The sequence below is a fragment of the Hemibagrus wyckioides genome, linkage group LG24 (genome assembly GCF_019097595.1).
Source record: "Hemibagrus wyckioides isolate EC202008001 linkage group LG24, SWU_Hwy_1.0, whole genome shotgun sequence".
NCBI lineage: Eukaryota > Metazoa > Chordata > Actinopteri > Siluriformes > Bagridae > Hemibagrus > Hemibagrus wyckioides.
This window is the reverse complement of record NC_080733.1, coordinates 7,072,456-7,084,965: the sequence shown is the minus strand read 5'-3', so window position 1 is coordinate 7,084,965 and position 12,510 is coordinate 7,072,456. Positions and strand designations below refer to the sequence as shown.

Below are 12,510 nucleotides of genomic sequence, written 5' to 3'. Positions count from 1 at the left end.
GATATCAGTCTTGTCTGTTTTTGAAAAATAGCAGTGGTGACATTTTACAACGCGAGTGTGTACCGGTAGTCATTTCACTTGAGTCATCGGTGTCCCACTGGGTAGTGAATCAAGGTCCTTACCAGTGTACAGTTTATAGCTGCTTCACTACCTAGGGGGCAGATTATGACACACCCATTATCTGTTTAGAGCTTCAAATATTCATAAAACATAAATGCATGTGGGATAAAAAAGAACCTTTTCTTCTCCAATATGAACTCAATATGTGCTTGGAAATACTGGTAGAAATACACAACCTCATAATTGGCTGCAACTAGAGATCTGGACTGTGTCGTTTTTTTGTTTTTTTTTATCCTGCTTGCATAGTTTGCATTATTATTATGCTTGTACCTGCCCGCAATAAATTTAATTGGTTCCAGAACCCAAAATCTAAACATATTAGTAGCCCACACATGCGCCTGTTAATAAATGCCGTCTTTCTTTGTCACACAAACCTCCTAAGAAGCACTTGCAAGTGAAAGTAAAAACCTCCTGCTCATGCAAACTCTATTACTTCACCCGATTCAAACCCCTAGTCCGAACCTGATACCCAGAGAGCCTTTCAGGCAAGCTTTCTTTAAAGAAAAATAAATAGCGCCCTTCCTGTTCATTTATTTATCTTTCATTTCATATACTGCTCATTATTTACATTAAGTCATATCCCACTATAAAAAAAATACTACCATGTGACTGCATGAGCTGTGTGCTTATAAAGCATCTATAAGATACATTAGGTGCATTACATTCTTTGTTTTTTTATAAAATAAATACATAAAATGCTTACAGGCATAGGTTTCATGGAGTATGAGAGGTAAAGTACAGAATGGTAAGCCGGATTAGAGCTGATCCCACCTGACTGCAGTGACTAAGGGGTGACGGGAGCTTGGCCATGATTCCTACGTAGGCTCTGTGCTGAAGGACGCTGCTCCTGTCAGCCGTTACCATCCAGGCTCCTTATCTCTTTCCTGGCAAGCTGACAGCCCTGATCGCCTGCCACCTCTACTTTAGGCATGCTGCCTCCAGAGCGGCCTGAAAGCTGCACAGTTGCAGATAAATCCCCCAGCACTGGCCATCCCGGCCCAATGACTGTCACAACTTTGAGGACTTTTCACCACCTTCCATGCCAAGAGCACTTTAGGAGAGGCCTAAGTGTAATGGATTATAATCTTAGCTCTTTTCTCTAAAAGTACAACCCCCCACACACACACCTCACAGAACTCTCTGACACTTCAAGAGTCAACATAAATTAACATACACAGTATTTTAAGCCTAAACACATTGGATTTGCTGGAGGAGGTACATAAAGTAGGCAGCATGGATTACTGGTCAGCACATTTGCCTCACATCTACTGGGATAGGGGATGAATTCCTGCGGTATGAATTTTCTCCTTGTGCTTCAGGCTGACTGGCATCTCTAAATTCTCTGTAGGGTGTAAATGAGTGTACAAGTGTGTGTGCAATTGTGCCCTGCACTGGGTCCAGGGTGTCATCTGCCTTGTGCCCAGGTTCCCTGTGACCCTGTATAGGATAAATGCTACAGAAAATGGATGGATGGATAGTGGGATGCATATGTGCAGTACAACTTAGACTATTATGTAAGTTTGTATAATATAAACTTATATATTATTATGTCAACTCTAGAATTTTGTAACCCAAAACTGATTTCATCAAGCAGACATCAGACATGATTGAGTTCAGACATCACAAGCTATTTGACTCTGACAGTATAACACTGCTCAACAACTCAACTTTCTCATAAAAAGTCCATAAAGGCAGTGACCCGAGTTCAGGATCGAACTGGGGACTGTGGAGCTACGAGGTCTAGTGCTGCCCAATTAGTTTATTTTCCGGAAATAATTCTGGAGGTGGCTTTATATTTACCCATCAGGAGGAGTGTGTGCTATAAATGGATGTGTCTGTGTGTGTGGTGTTTCTGTGTGTCTTTGTCTGTGTGTGTGGCGTAACTCTTCAAGCCCATTCAAGGTCATAGCCGAGGCGCTAACTGCTCAGGATGCTGCTTCCATCCTGGTGCAGTAGATTTCCCAGCAGTGCACACTGATGAGTGGGCAAGCAAAATTGATTGGTACGTGGAACGCATAACATCAGTCTAACTAGATGTTCAATTCATTTCACACTTCTGTTGTCTAAGCCCCTGCCCATAAAAATACACAAAAATTGCAACTTGCCATTGCTTTTCAATCAGAGGGGGTATCTTCTTTCGGATATGAATGATGAATGATGAAAACGCTAATCATCATCTCTATGTTGGCTGGAATACGAAGATTAGAGGACTATGGGGCATGCTGTGCTAATCTGCTATAATACACATTCATGAAGACATCCAAGAGGCAGCTCTGCTGCGAATTATGCTGATATTTCAAATTAACATTTCATTCCCAACAGTATACGTGCATGTCTTGGCGGTAAACTGTGATATCTTGGCACAGAAACAACAATTAAGGTGCGACTTTGATTTTACATGAAAGGTTTTTCAGTTATTGGAGTTTTTATTAGGAGCTTTGGTTAATGGATACTTCGCTGCATGGGCAGTGAGCCCAAAATCCACAAGTACAGTATTTTAAAAGCCAGAGAGGCAATGCTCAGTGGACACAAAATATTAGCACACACCCCATTTAAAATAGTGCTTAAGGTCCTCGATCTTATAGTTCTCTCAACAGATTTTTACTCTGAAACGCATATCGTTGTATTTCTAATAAACTTTTGCTTCAATTAACTCTTTTTAACGGAGGCTAAAAAATGGGATTTGTGCCTGTTTTGAAGGTTCAGCATTGAATTTCTTTGTCATGTCGCACTACCCAGTGGTAGTTAATGGCTCAAATGGCTAAAAGTAGACACTCAGTCCTTTAAGAATCTGTAGTTTTCAAGTAAACTTGCTTACTATGTAAAGTATATTCATTAAAGTAAGTTTCAAAGTAAATGTTGATATCAAACCCATGTCTGCTCTCTGAGATGTCCCAAGTGCTTGTTCATAATCAACTAAAATTTGAAAGCATTATCAACAACCAGTAAAATTCTGTGTAGTAATGAGTCCTGACTCATTTTATATCAGAATTGTGGCCAGAAAAATCATTCATTTGTTTTTACTAATTGAAAAAGTCCCATAAGTCGAAACAAGGTACTGGTAAAAATGGTTAATAATAATAATTGTTATCTTTAACAGTTGTCTGTCAGTAATGAAATTATTTTCCTGTAACAGCATGTCTCAGGTTTTGTTCCTTACTTAGCTAACTCGCATACAGAAAGTTCCAAAACACATACATAACATCTGGCCTAACTGACAGAAAGAATGAGTAAGAACATGGTCAATATGTTCACCTGAAAGTTTGACCAACACTGATTTATTTATTTATTTATTTATTTATTTATTCATTCTAACAACAGTTTAACAGCCGATGTAAATGTAAGACAATGAAAGTCAGTTTACTCCAAAAAAAAGCATGTGCTTAATGAAGAGAGAATCATTTTACATTGCCTACAAGCAAACATCTTTGAAATCAGCTTTTGTAACCTCTTGCTGTTCTAAATTAATTTGGTGAACAAATGAATCATTTGGAAAAAAAAAACAAATGAAAAGATTTGTTTGTGACTTTTGCAGCAGAGATATCATGTCTATCTGGGATCGTTTGGTTTGTCTTTTTTGACAATTTTATGGCTAGCAAGCTCAGTACAGAGCTGGGAGGAAACACAGAGATTGCACAGTGGTGTAGTAAGTGGTATGCCAGTAACTGTCAGTTATTTAACTAAATCTGTCGGGTAAAGTGTGCAACTGTGAAAACTGGTTTTGTTGTTTTTGACGCAACACTTTTTGAAGATACTGTTAAGTGAAAAACTGCCAAAGGATAGCAAAATCTTGCAAGGCTCATATAATATTTTTCTGTGCAGCAAAAATGAAATAATTTAAATTAATTAATAACAAAATAAACACAACAAATATTATTATTATTATTATTATTATTATTATTATTATTATTATTACTACAATGTCAATAACAATAACAATAATAATAATAATAATAATAATAATAATAATAATAATTTAGATTTCCCACTACACTACCCCATTTATTCAAAATGTGCTAGAAATGCCAGTTTGAAGCTAATTCATATAATTAAATATAATTAAAGCTGACAGTTAATGACTAGTGGTGACGCCCTAACCTCAGTGGAGGTTATTGAGGGCAGATGGTAAAAGACTCTTTAATAAAACGCTCGCCTACCTTCTATTCAAGAGACTCAAAGGCCACAACTAATTATCTTCCCCTCTGTCTTCCAGTGCAGCATGCATGTGTGTTTATGGTGAAATAAGTTAATTTTGAATAAAATCAGCACCAAAATGAGTCTGCTGTGAAGATCTCAGCGCCTCTTAATGTATCCTCGGTCGAAGGCACGTTCTTTAATGGCCAAAAAATATTTCACACATAGTCACTATATTGCGTAACAACTGTGTTAAAGCAGCATAAAGCCTTTTTTCTTTCTTTCTTAGTTACTCTCTCTCTCTCTCTCTTCCCCCCGACCTTGCCTTTTCTTGCTTTGCCTTGCCCTTTTTTGTTTTGCCTTGCCTTTCAGAAAATCTTCTCATGTACTATGTCTAAATAATGTCTTGAACTGCTGAAAAAACAACAACAAAAAATATGTTTAACCTCCAACAAGGAAAGCATTTAAAGTCCGACACCAGGCGAGGAGAGCAGCAGAAGAAGAAAGGGTCAGAAAGTCATAGATTATTAGCATCAGCTTGCGTCCTCTATTAACAGTCAGTGCAGCCATTTCCAAGAGGGCAACAATGGTCTAACCTCATCAGAGTGAAAAAAAGATCAGTAGATAAATTGTGAATGAAGGTAATGTGTAATTGTTGTGATTGGCAGTCATTGTCTGGTCCGAGGCACCTGTTTGATAAAAAAATGACAGATCTCTTTTGGAATTCCTGCATAGTCAACAGTCTTCAAGGCCTCTCTTTCAGGCGGATGTATGAAATATCTATTTCTACAAAGCAGTCACTCGAGTAAGTCCGGTTTTATGTCTGATCTGATTCAGACAAGTCGGATTTGACTGTTCAGCCAAATATTACTAGAGGGGATTGACACACTGCTAGGTGTTTGTGCATGGTGAGCTACTGGGGATTTTCACACCACTCAAGCTTCTATAGAAGCCGCTTTCTTTAGTGGGTGTGACTAGCGTGTAGCACTTCCTCTCACACGGCAGTAGGCCTGAGCTGATCTGAGACGTCTGTGAAACGCCGACAGACTAGACAGGCTGATGGATTGGGGACTGTTCATAGTAAGCGTCTGCTAGCAGCACGGAACGTCTCAAGAGCTGGATGACAGATTGAGACAGGGGGTGGCATCCCACTAGAGGCATCAGCAGTAGCTTAGCTTCACTGATCTCAGCGCAACACACAGGGTGACAGGGGAGACGGATGGAGAGCAAACATGTTACTGAAACTTCTTGCGAGCTCCTTCTAGAGCAGTTAGAGGTAAATAAGAGCCCTGTTGAAGAACGGCAAAGGTTTGTGTATTTTTGGTGGCGATGCGTGACACGGTAGCTACTGAATTGTAAGTCTATTTGTTCTTTCAACACTTTGGACACTCCTTCAGTGAAGTATTTTTTTAATGGTTAAGGAAGACATTTGAGAAGGATTCGGGTGTGTCACCATTCCAACCATTAAATCCATTAATGCTCATTACTGTATATGAAAACAGGAAACAGAAAATGCATTAATTAATGCAGTAATTTAAATGATCTGGTCATTTTTTTTCTCACGACATGCAAGTGTTTAATGGTGTTTATTTTAATCTAGAAGCACACAAAAGGGCTCTGATTTCCAAAGAATCACCAATGACAAGCACAAATTTGCATATGCAAATGGATAATTTTCACAGTTAGGGGACGTGTTGTGAGTAAGATATAAAAGTAACTGCATGAATGATGTCAAATGCAAAGAAAGCAGGGAATAATATTTGGACATTGGTGAACCGTCTCTTCATGGCTCTCGCGTTGTCCTCAGTGGCACTGTCATGCTAGAACACATTTGAGTTTCAGTGAAGGGAAACTTTCTAATTGTAATGACTAGCACATGCAAAGACGTCCTAAACAACTGTGTGCTTCCAACAAAAAACACGCTGACAAAAATCTGGCCATATATTGTATATTTGAAAGAAGTTTTTGCCTTAGATAAACTTTCCTATTAGTTTGACTTCACCTGGTGAAAATTTAATGCAGTGTCCTACAGTTATATTTTTATTGTGGGTGTCATAACACTGGCACAATTTCCTACACAAGAAAATCTTTCGGTGATCATTCAGTGCAGACTGTACAGTATATGAAGATACAGTCGCTAACTCCTTTCTGTAGCCCCTGTTTACACTGGTAATAATACACCATTAGCATCTAAAAAAAGCATATTTAATTAAAAATGAAAGCATCATGCTTCAAGTTAACATTCTGAAGCACTGACTAAAACATCTATGCTCACTACATTGTTTTTCATGTGAATATGCCTACACTACTGTTACCATTTTCCGTGTCGACTCCTGATTGCGTTTTTGTTTTTCACGGACATACAAGAGCATATTCCAAATAACTCAAGAGACTACTAAAGCACATTTTGGATTATTTTTTCCCACATTTCCAATGCACCTCAAATCAGGCCCTGAGTCTGATGTAAACACAACATGCTTCCTCTTCTCCATTAAACAGAAGAGTAGGGTCTTAGCAGGGTGTCTCAGCCACATGCAGAGGCACTAATGAGATAGAATTCTGGTTTGGAGGAGAGACTAAGAAATATAGAAAGCTTTGGGCCATTCAAGTAAATAACCCAACTAGTCAAAAGGACAAACAGACCATTCGCTTTTATACCTGTAATCTGTCCGCTGAACAAGAGCTCTTGAGTGTCTTATTTTTCAAGGCTACTTGCTGTCTTGTAACTGGATAATATAATTGGATGCATTCACTCAGGGATGGCATCAGTCCAGAGAGAGAGAGAGAGAGAGAGAGAGAGAGAGAGAGAGAGAGAGAGAGAGACAGGAAAGGAAAGGAAACAGAGAGGAGAAATGTTGCTCAAAAAGACAAAACAAAGATTAAAATCTTAATTTTCTCAGACTGGAACAGATTTGCCCTGCAGTAATACTAAACAATAAGATACAGCTAATAATAAACCGAGGCCTTTCTTTACTGATATAATGATAAAAAATACAGGCAGGTCTAATTTTACTGTAAGAATTAATTATACACAGATTAATACCAGACAACTACTGATACAAATGATTAAGTGATGTCGAGGAGGTTCTTCTGAGGATCTAGTCTCGGATGAGTAAGCGACGCAAAAAAAACGGTGGCAGTGGAACTTGTTGCCTTTTGTGCTAGGCATATGGAGCATTAACAGCCACAGCCTCAGATGTCCACCGCTCTCTGTTTATGCAGCAATCAGCAGTGGAGAGGTCTGTCTCATTTGCATGCTCATGCATATTCAAATCAACTCACTGACAATTTTAAACAAACCTCCTCGACACCCCGCTGCTTTCTGATACAAATTACCCTGAATAGATTGGTGTAAACATTATGTTAAGATGCCATAAAAGAAAACCCTAAAACCAATACCCACTTTTCCCCAATCATTTTCTAATCATTGTTTCAGAAATTTAACTTGATTTAACTTGAGGTAAGATAGAACTTTATACACTGGGAAGAACTTTGTACACAATGTGGAAATTGTGCACTTTGTAAATCTTCATGCATTGTGTAGATCTTTGTGCAATGTATAGATCTGTGTGTGCATTGTGTATATCTGTGTACATTGTATAGATATTTGTGCACTGTGTAGATCTTTGTGCGCTGATTATATCTTCGTGCATTGTGTAGATCTGTGTGCACTGGCACTGTGTAGATCTGTGTGCACTGTGTAGATCTGTGTGCACTGGCACTGTGTAGATCTGTGTGCACTGTGTAGATCTGTGTGCACTGTGTAGATCTGTGTGCACTGTGTAGATCTGTGTGCACTGGCACTGTGTAGATCTGTGTGCACTGTGTAGATCTGTGTGCACTGTGTAGATCTGTGTGCACTGTGTAGATCTGTGTGCACTGTGTAGATCTGTGTGCACTGTGTAGATCTGTGTGCACTGGCACTGTGTAGATCTGTGTGCACTGTGTAGATCTGTGTGCACTGTGTAGATCTGTGTGCACTGTGTAGATCTGTGTGCACTGTGTAGATCTGTGTGCACTGTGTAGATCTGTGTGCACTGTGTAGATCTGTGTGCACTGTGTAGATCTGTGTGCACTGTGTAGATCTGTGTGCACTGTGTAGATCTGTGTGCACTGGCACTGTGTAGATCTGTGTGCACTGTGTAGATCTGTGTGCACTGTGTAGATCTGTGTGCACTGTGTAGATCTGTGTGCACTGGCACTGTGTAGATCTGTGTGCACTGGCACTGTGTAGATCTGTGTGCACTGTGTAGATCTGTGTGCACTGTGTAGATCTGTGTGCACTGTGTAGATCTGTGTGCACTGTGTAGATCTGTGTGCACTGGCACTGTGTAGATCTGTGTGCACTGTGTAGATCTGTGTGCACTGTGTAGATCTGTGTGTATTGTGTAGATCTGTGTGCACTGTGTAGATCTGTGTGCACTGTGTAGATCTGTGTGCACTGGCACTGTGTAGATCTGTGTGCACTGTGTAGATCTGTGTGCACTGTGTAGATCTGTGTGCACTGTGTAGATCTGTGTGCACTGGCACTGTGTAGATCTGTGTGCACTGTGTAGATCTGTGTGCACTGTGTAGATCTGTGTGCACTGTGTAGATCTGTGTGCACTGTGTAGATCTGTGTGCACTGTGTAGATCTGTGTGCACTGTGTAGATCTGTGTGCACTGTGTAGATCTGTGTGCACTGTGTAGATCTGTGTGCACTGTGTAGATCTGTGTGCACTGTGTAGATCTTTATGCACTGTGTAGATCTGTGTGCACTGTGTAGATCTGTGTGCACTGTGTAGATCTGTGTGCACTGTGTAGATCTGTGTGCACTGTGTAGATCTGTGTGCACTGTGTAGATCTGTGTGCACTGGCACTGTGTAGATCTGTGTGCACTGTGTAGATCTGTGTGCACTGTGTAGATCTTTATGCACTGTGTAGATCTTTGTGCACTGTGTAGATCTGTGTGCACTGTGTAGATCTGTGTGTATTGTGTAGATCTGTGTGCACTGGCACTGTGTAGATCTGTGTGCACTGGCACTGTGTAGATCTGTGTGCACTGTGTAGATCTGTGTGCACTGTGTAGATCTTTATGCACTGTGTAGATCTGTGTGCACTGTGTAGATCTGTGTGCACTGTGTAGATCTGTGTGCACTGTGTAGATCTGTGTGCACTGTGTAGATCTGTGTGCACTGTGTAGATCTTTATGCACTGTGTAGATCTGTGTGCACTGTGTAGATCTGTGTGCACTGTGTAGATCTTTATGCACTGTGTAGATCTGTGTGCACTGGCACTGTGTAGATCTGTGTGCACTGTGTAGATCTGTGTGTATTGTGTAGATCTTTGTGTATCGTGTAGAACTTTTTGTATTGTGTAGATCTTTGTGTATTGTGTAGATCTTTGTGCACTGTGTAGATCTTCATGCATTGTGTAGATCTTTGTGCACTGTGTAGATCTTCATGCATTGTGTAGATCTTTGTGCATTGTGTAGATCTTCATGCATTGTGTAGATCTTTGTGCACTGTGTAGATCTGTGTGCACTGTGTAGATCTTTGTGCACTGTGTAGATCTTCATGCATTGTGTAGATCTTTGTGCACTGTGTAGATCTTTGTGCACTGTGTAGATCTTTGTGCACTGTGTAGATCTTCATGCATTGTGTAGATCTTTGTGCACTGTGTAGATCTTTGTGCACTGTGTAGATCTTCATGCATTGTGTAGATCTTTGTGCACTGTGTAGATCTTCATGCATTGTGTAGATCTTTGTGCACTGTGTAGATCTTCATGCATTGTGTAGATCTTTGTGCACTGTGTAGATCTTCATGCATTGTGTAGATCTTTGTGCACTGTGTAGATCTTCATGCATTGTGTAGATCTTTGTGCACTGTGTCGATCTTCATGCATTATGTAGATCTTTGTGCACTGTGTCGATCTTCGTGCATTGTTTAGATCTTTGTGTATTGTGTCGATACACAAAGATCACACCTTACAGCTGAATCAAGCATGCACAGTCATGATTTAATACTAAAAAATTTATGTACATAACAGTATTCAGACCTCAGATATTCCCATGCACGCAGGACATCAGAGGATGCAGCATCTGAATTGGAGACATTGCTTATCTCTCCTTTATAAGCTGCTGAATAATGAGGGCGGCTGCCATATTGTTAAATTAAACCTAATTTGCAGTGATGAATATGATAATTACAACTAGGTCTATTTATGCAGCAATATACTGCCAATTTAATTGACTCCTATTAGATGTTTCTTCCAACGCTTGCCATCTTCTCAGTCATATATATCATAGTATTAACCTTTAAAAAAAAAAAAAAAATTTCGCTTACTTATATATAATTTTAAATTTGACAGCAAATGAGGGGAAAAATCTTCCTTCAGTTCCTTCATTTTCTATCACTTGTTTTTTTCTGGCTTAAAGGAAAAATGGTGTAGACCCTACTGAGGAACTTTCAAACATGCAGACATGAAAAAAATCTGGCAAAGGTGTAAACTACATGCAGGTAATTTGCATAATCTGAATGCGGAGCCCAGAAAATCAACTCAAGCAGCTGTGTAACCTGATTCTGAATATGCAGAACTTTCCATACGTAAATATTGACATCACTTAAATTGTTGGCTCTGATTATTTGAAAAGTGCCAAAGTTTAGTTTATCAGCCATCAAAAATGCCTAGATAAAATGTGACAAATACACACAGCTTCTCAGGCTTTGTATTATGGAAAAAAAAAAGTCATAATGAACTTGAACAAACTGACCATGCACACCAATTTTCAGAGAACAAAGTTGGAGCCTGGTCTAAGCAGCACAAATGAAAATTACAAACATTATAATCCCCTCAGTTGATCAAACTGAACATCCAAGACATATCCCAACCATGTCACTCTTTAATTCGGCTTATTTGTGTGGAAATATATCTTGATTATCCCATTAAGTTTTTGCTTTCCATATTTTTTTTAGGCCTTCACTGTAGTTATGATGGTTTGCAGTTGATAATTGCATCTCAAAGACAAATTAAAAGCCTCACAAATTGCCAGTGGTAGCACAAGTGGTTAAGGTTCAGAGTTGTGGATCAGAAGGTCACGGGTTCAAGCCCCAGCAACACCAGGCTGCTACTATTGGGTCCTTGAGCAAAGACCTTAACCCTCCCTGCTCCAGGGGACTGTATCATGGCTGACCCTGTGCTCTGACCCCAGCTTCCTAACAAAGCTGGGATATGCGAAGAAAATAATTTCACTGTGCTGTAATGTATATGTGACAAAAACAAAGGACTTTTCTATCTAGATATCTTTCAAATCAAGGAAAATCTGTCAAATATCAACAGTAATCATTCAAAAGAGGTCAATAGTATTTAATCAGAATTAAAAATGTATGCAGTCAGGAATATGAGCTTTCTGAAACATGCTGAAGTTCTCATTTATGAATTTGGTTGGACCGGTGGATAAGAAATTAGTGCTATTTTCTTTTTTCCAAAGAGTCTTATTAGAACAGCTTCAGTGGTTCAAAACAAAGGCAGACAGAGTAAACACTGGCAAATCCATAAAGACAAACACTATATGACAACTAGAAACACAGGCTAACACAGAAACAGGAACATGGCTCAGGAATGCTGACTAACACAAGCAAGACTCTGCAAAGCATACATGGACAAGCACTGACAGTGATCAACACATGAGACCTAATCATTAGCAGATGAGCCTAAGCCAGAAAGACCATGCTATAGATTTTCTACTCTGTGCATAATGTAAAATTGAATGTGGGTAAGAAGCAGACTGAGACATCTAGACCTTTTCTTAATGCAGTAATTATACATGCTTTGAATATCGTCACAGGCAAATTGGTGTGGAGGGGCCAAATCGATAGACTAATCTGAGCACAATCGATAGGCAGCAAAGATGAAATACTGTTATGATGAGGACATTAGAAAATATTATGTGCTTCAAAGAGAAATAATTATCGCATCCATTTTCGGTCCGAAATACCTCACTGATGTAGAACATCAAAGAAACAAACACACAGAGGGCAAAACACACACGAACATGCACACACACACACACCCACACCGCCCCTTAAACAATACCCCATGATGATAGCAATTTAATGCAGACTTATTTCCTCAACCGCTCTACCTCTAAAATTAAACGACGATGCTTTAATTCTGTTTACACGCCTCAAATAAAGGCCTGCATGTCTTATAACATTAAACACCCCATCCGCACTTAGCTGTAGCTGAGCATGGGAAAGCATGGCCACACCAACACA

The 12,510-nt window shown here is 39.5% G+C and overlaps 1 protein-coding gene across 5 annotated transcripts in view; it reads right to left on the bottom strand.

Annotated features, from left to right (window-relative positions):
* Positions 1–12,510, bottom strand: part of csmd3b (CUB and Sushi multiple domains 3b) — a 414,649-nt gene that overhangs the window by 252,518 nt on the left and 149,621 nt on the right. The gene's annotated exons all lie outside the window — the stretch shown is intronic.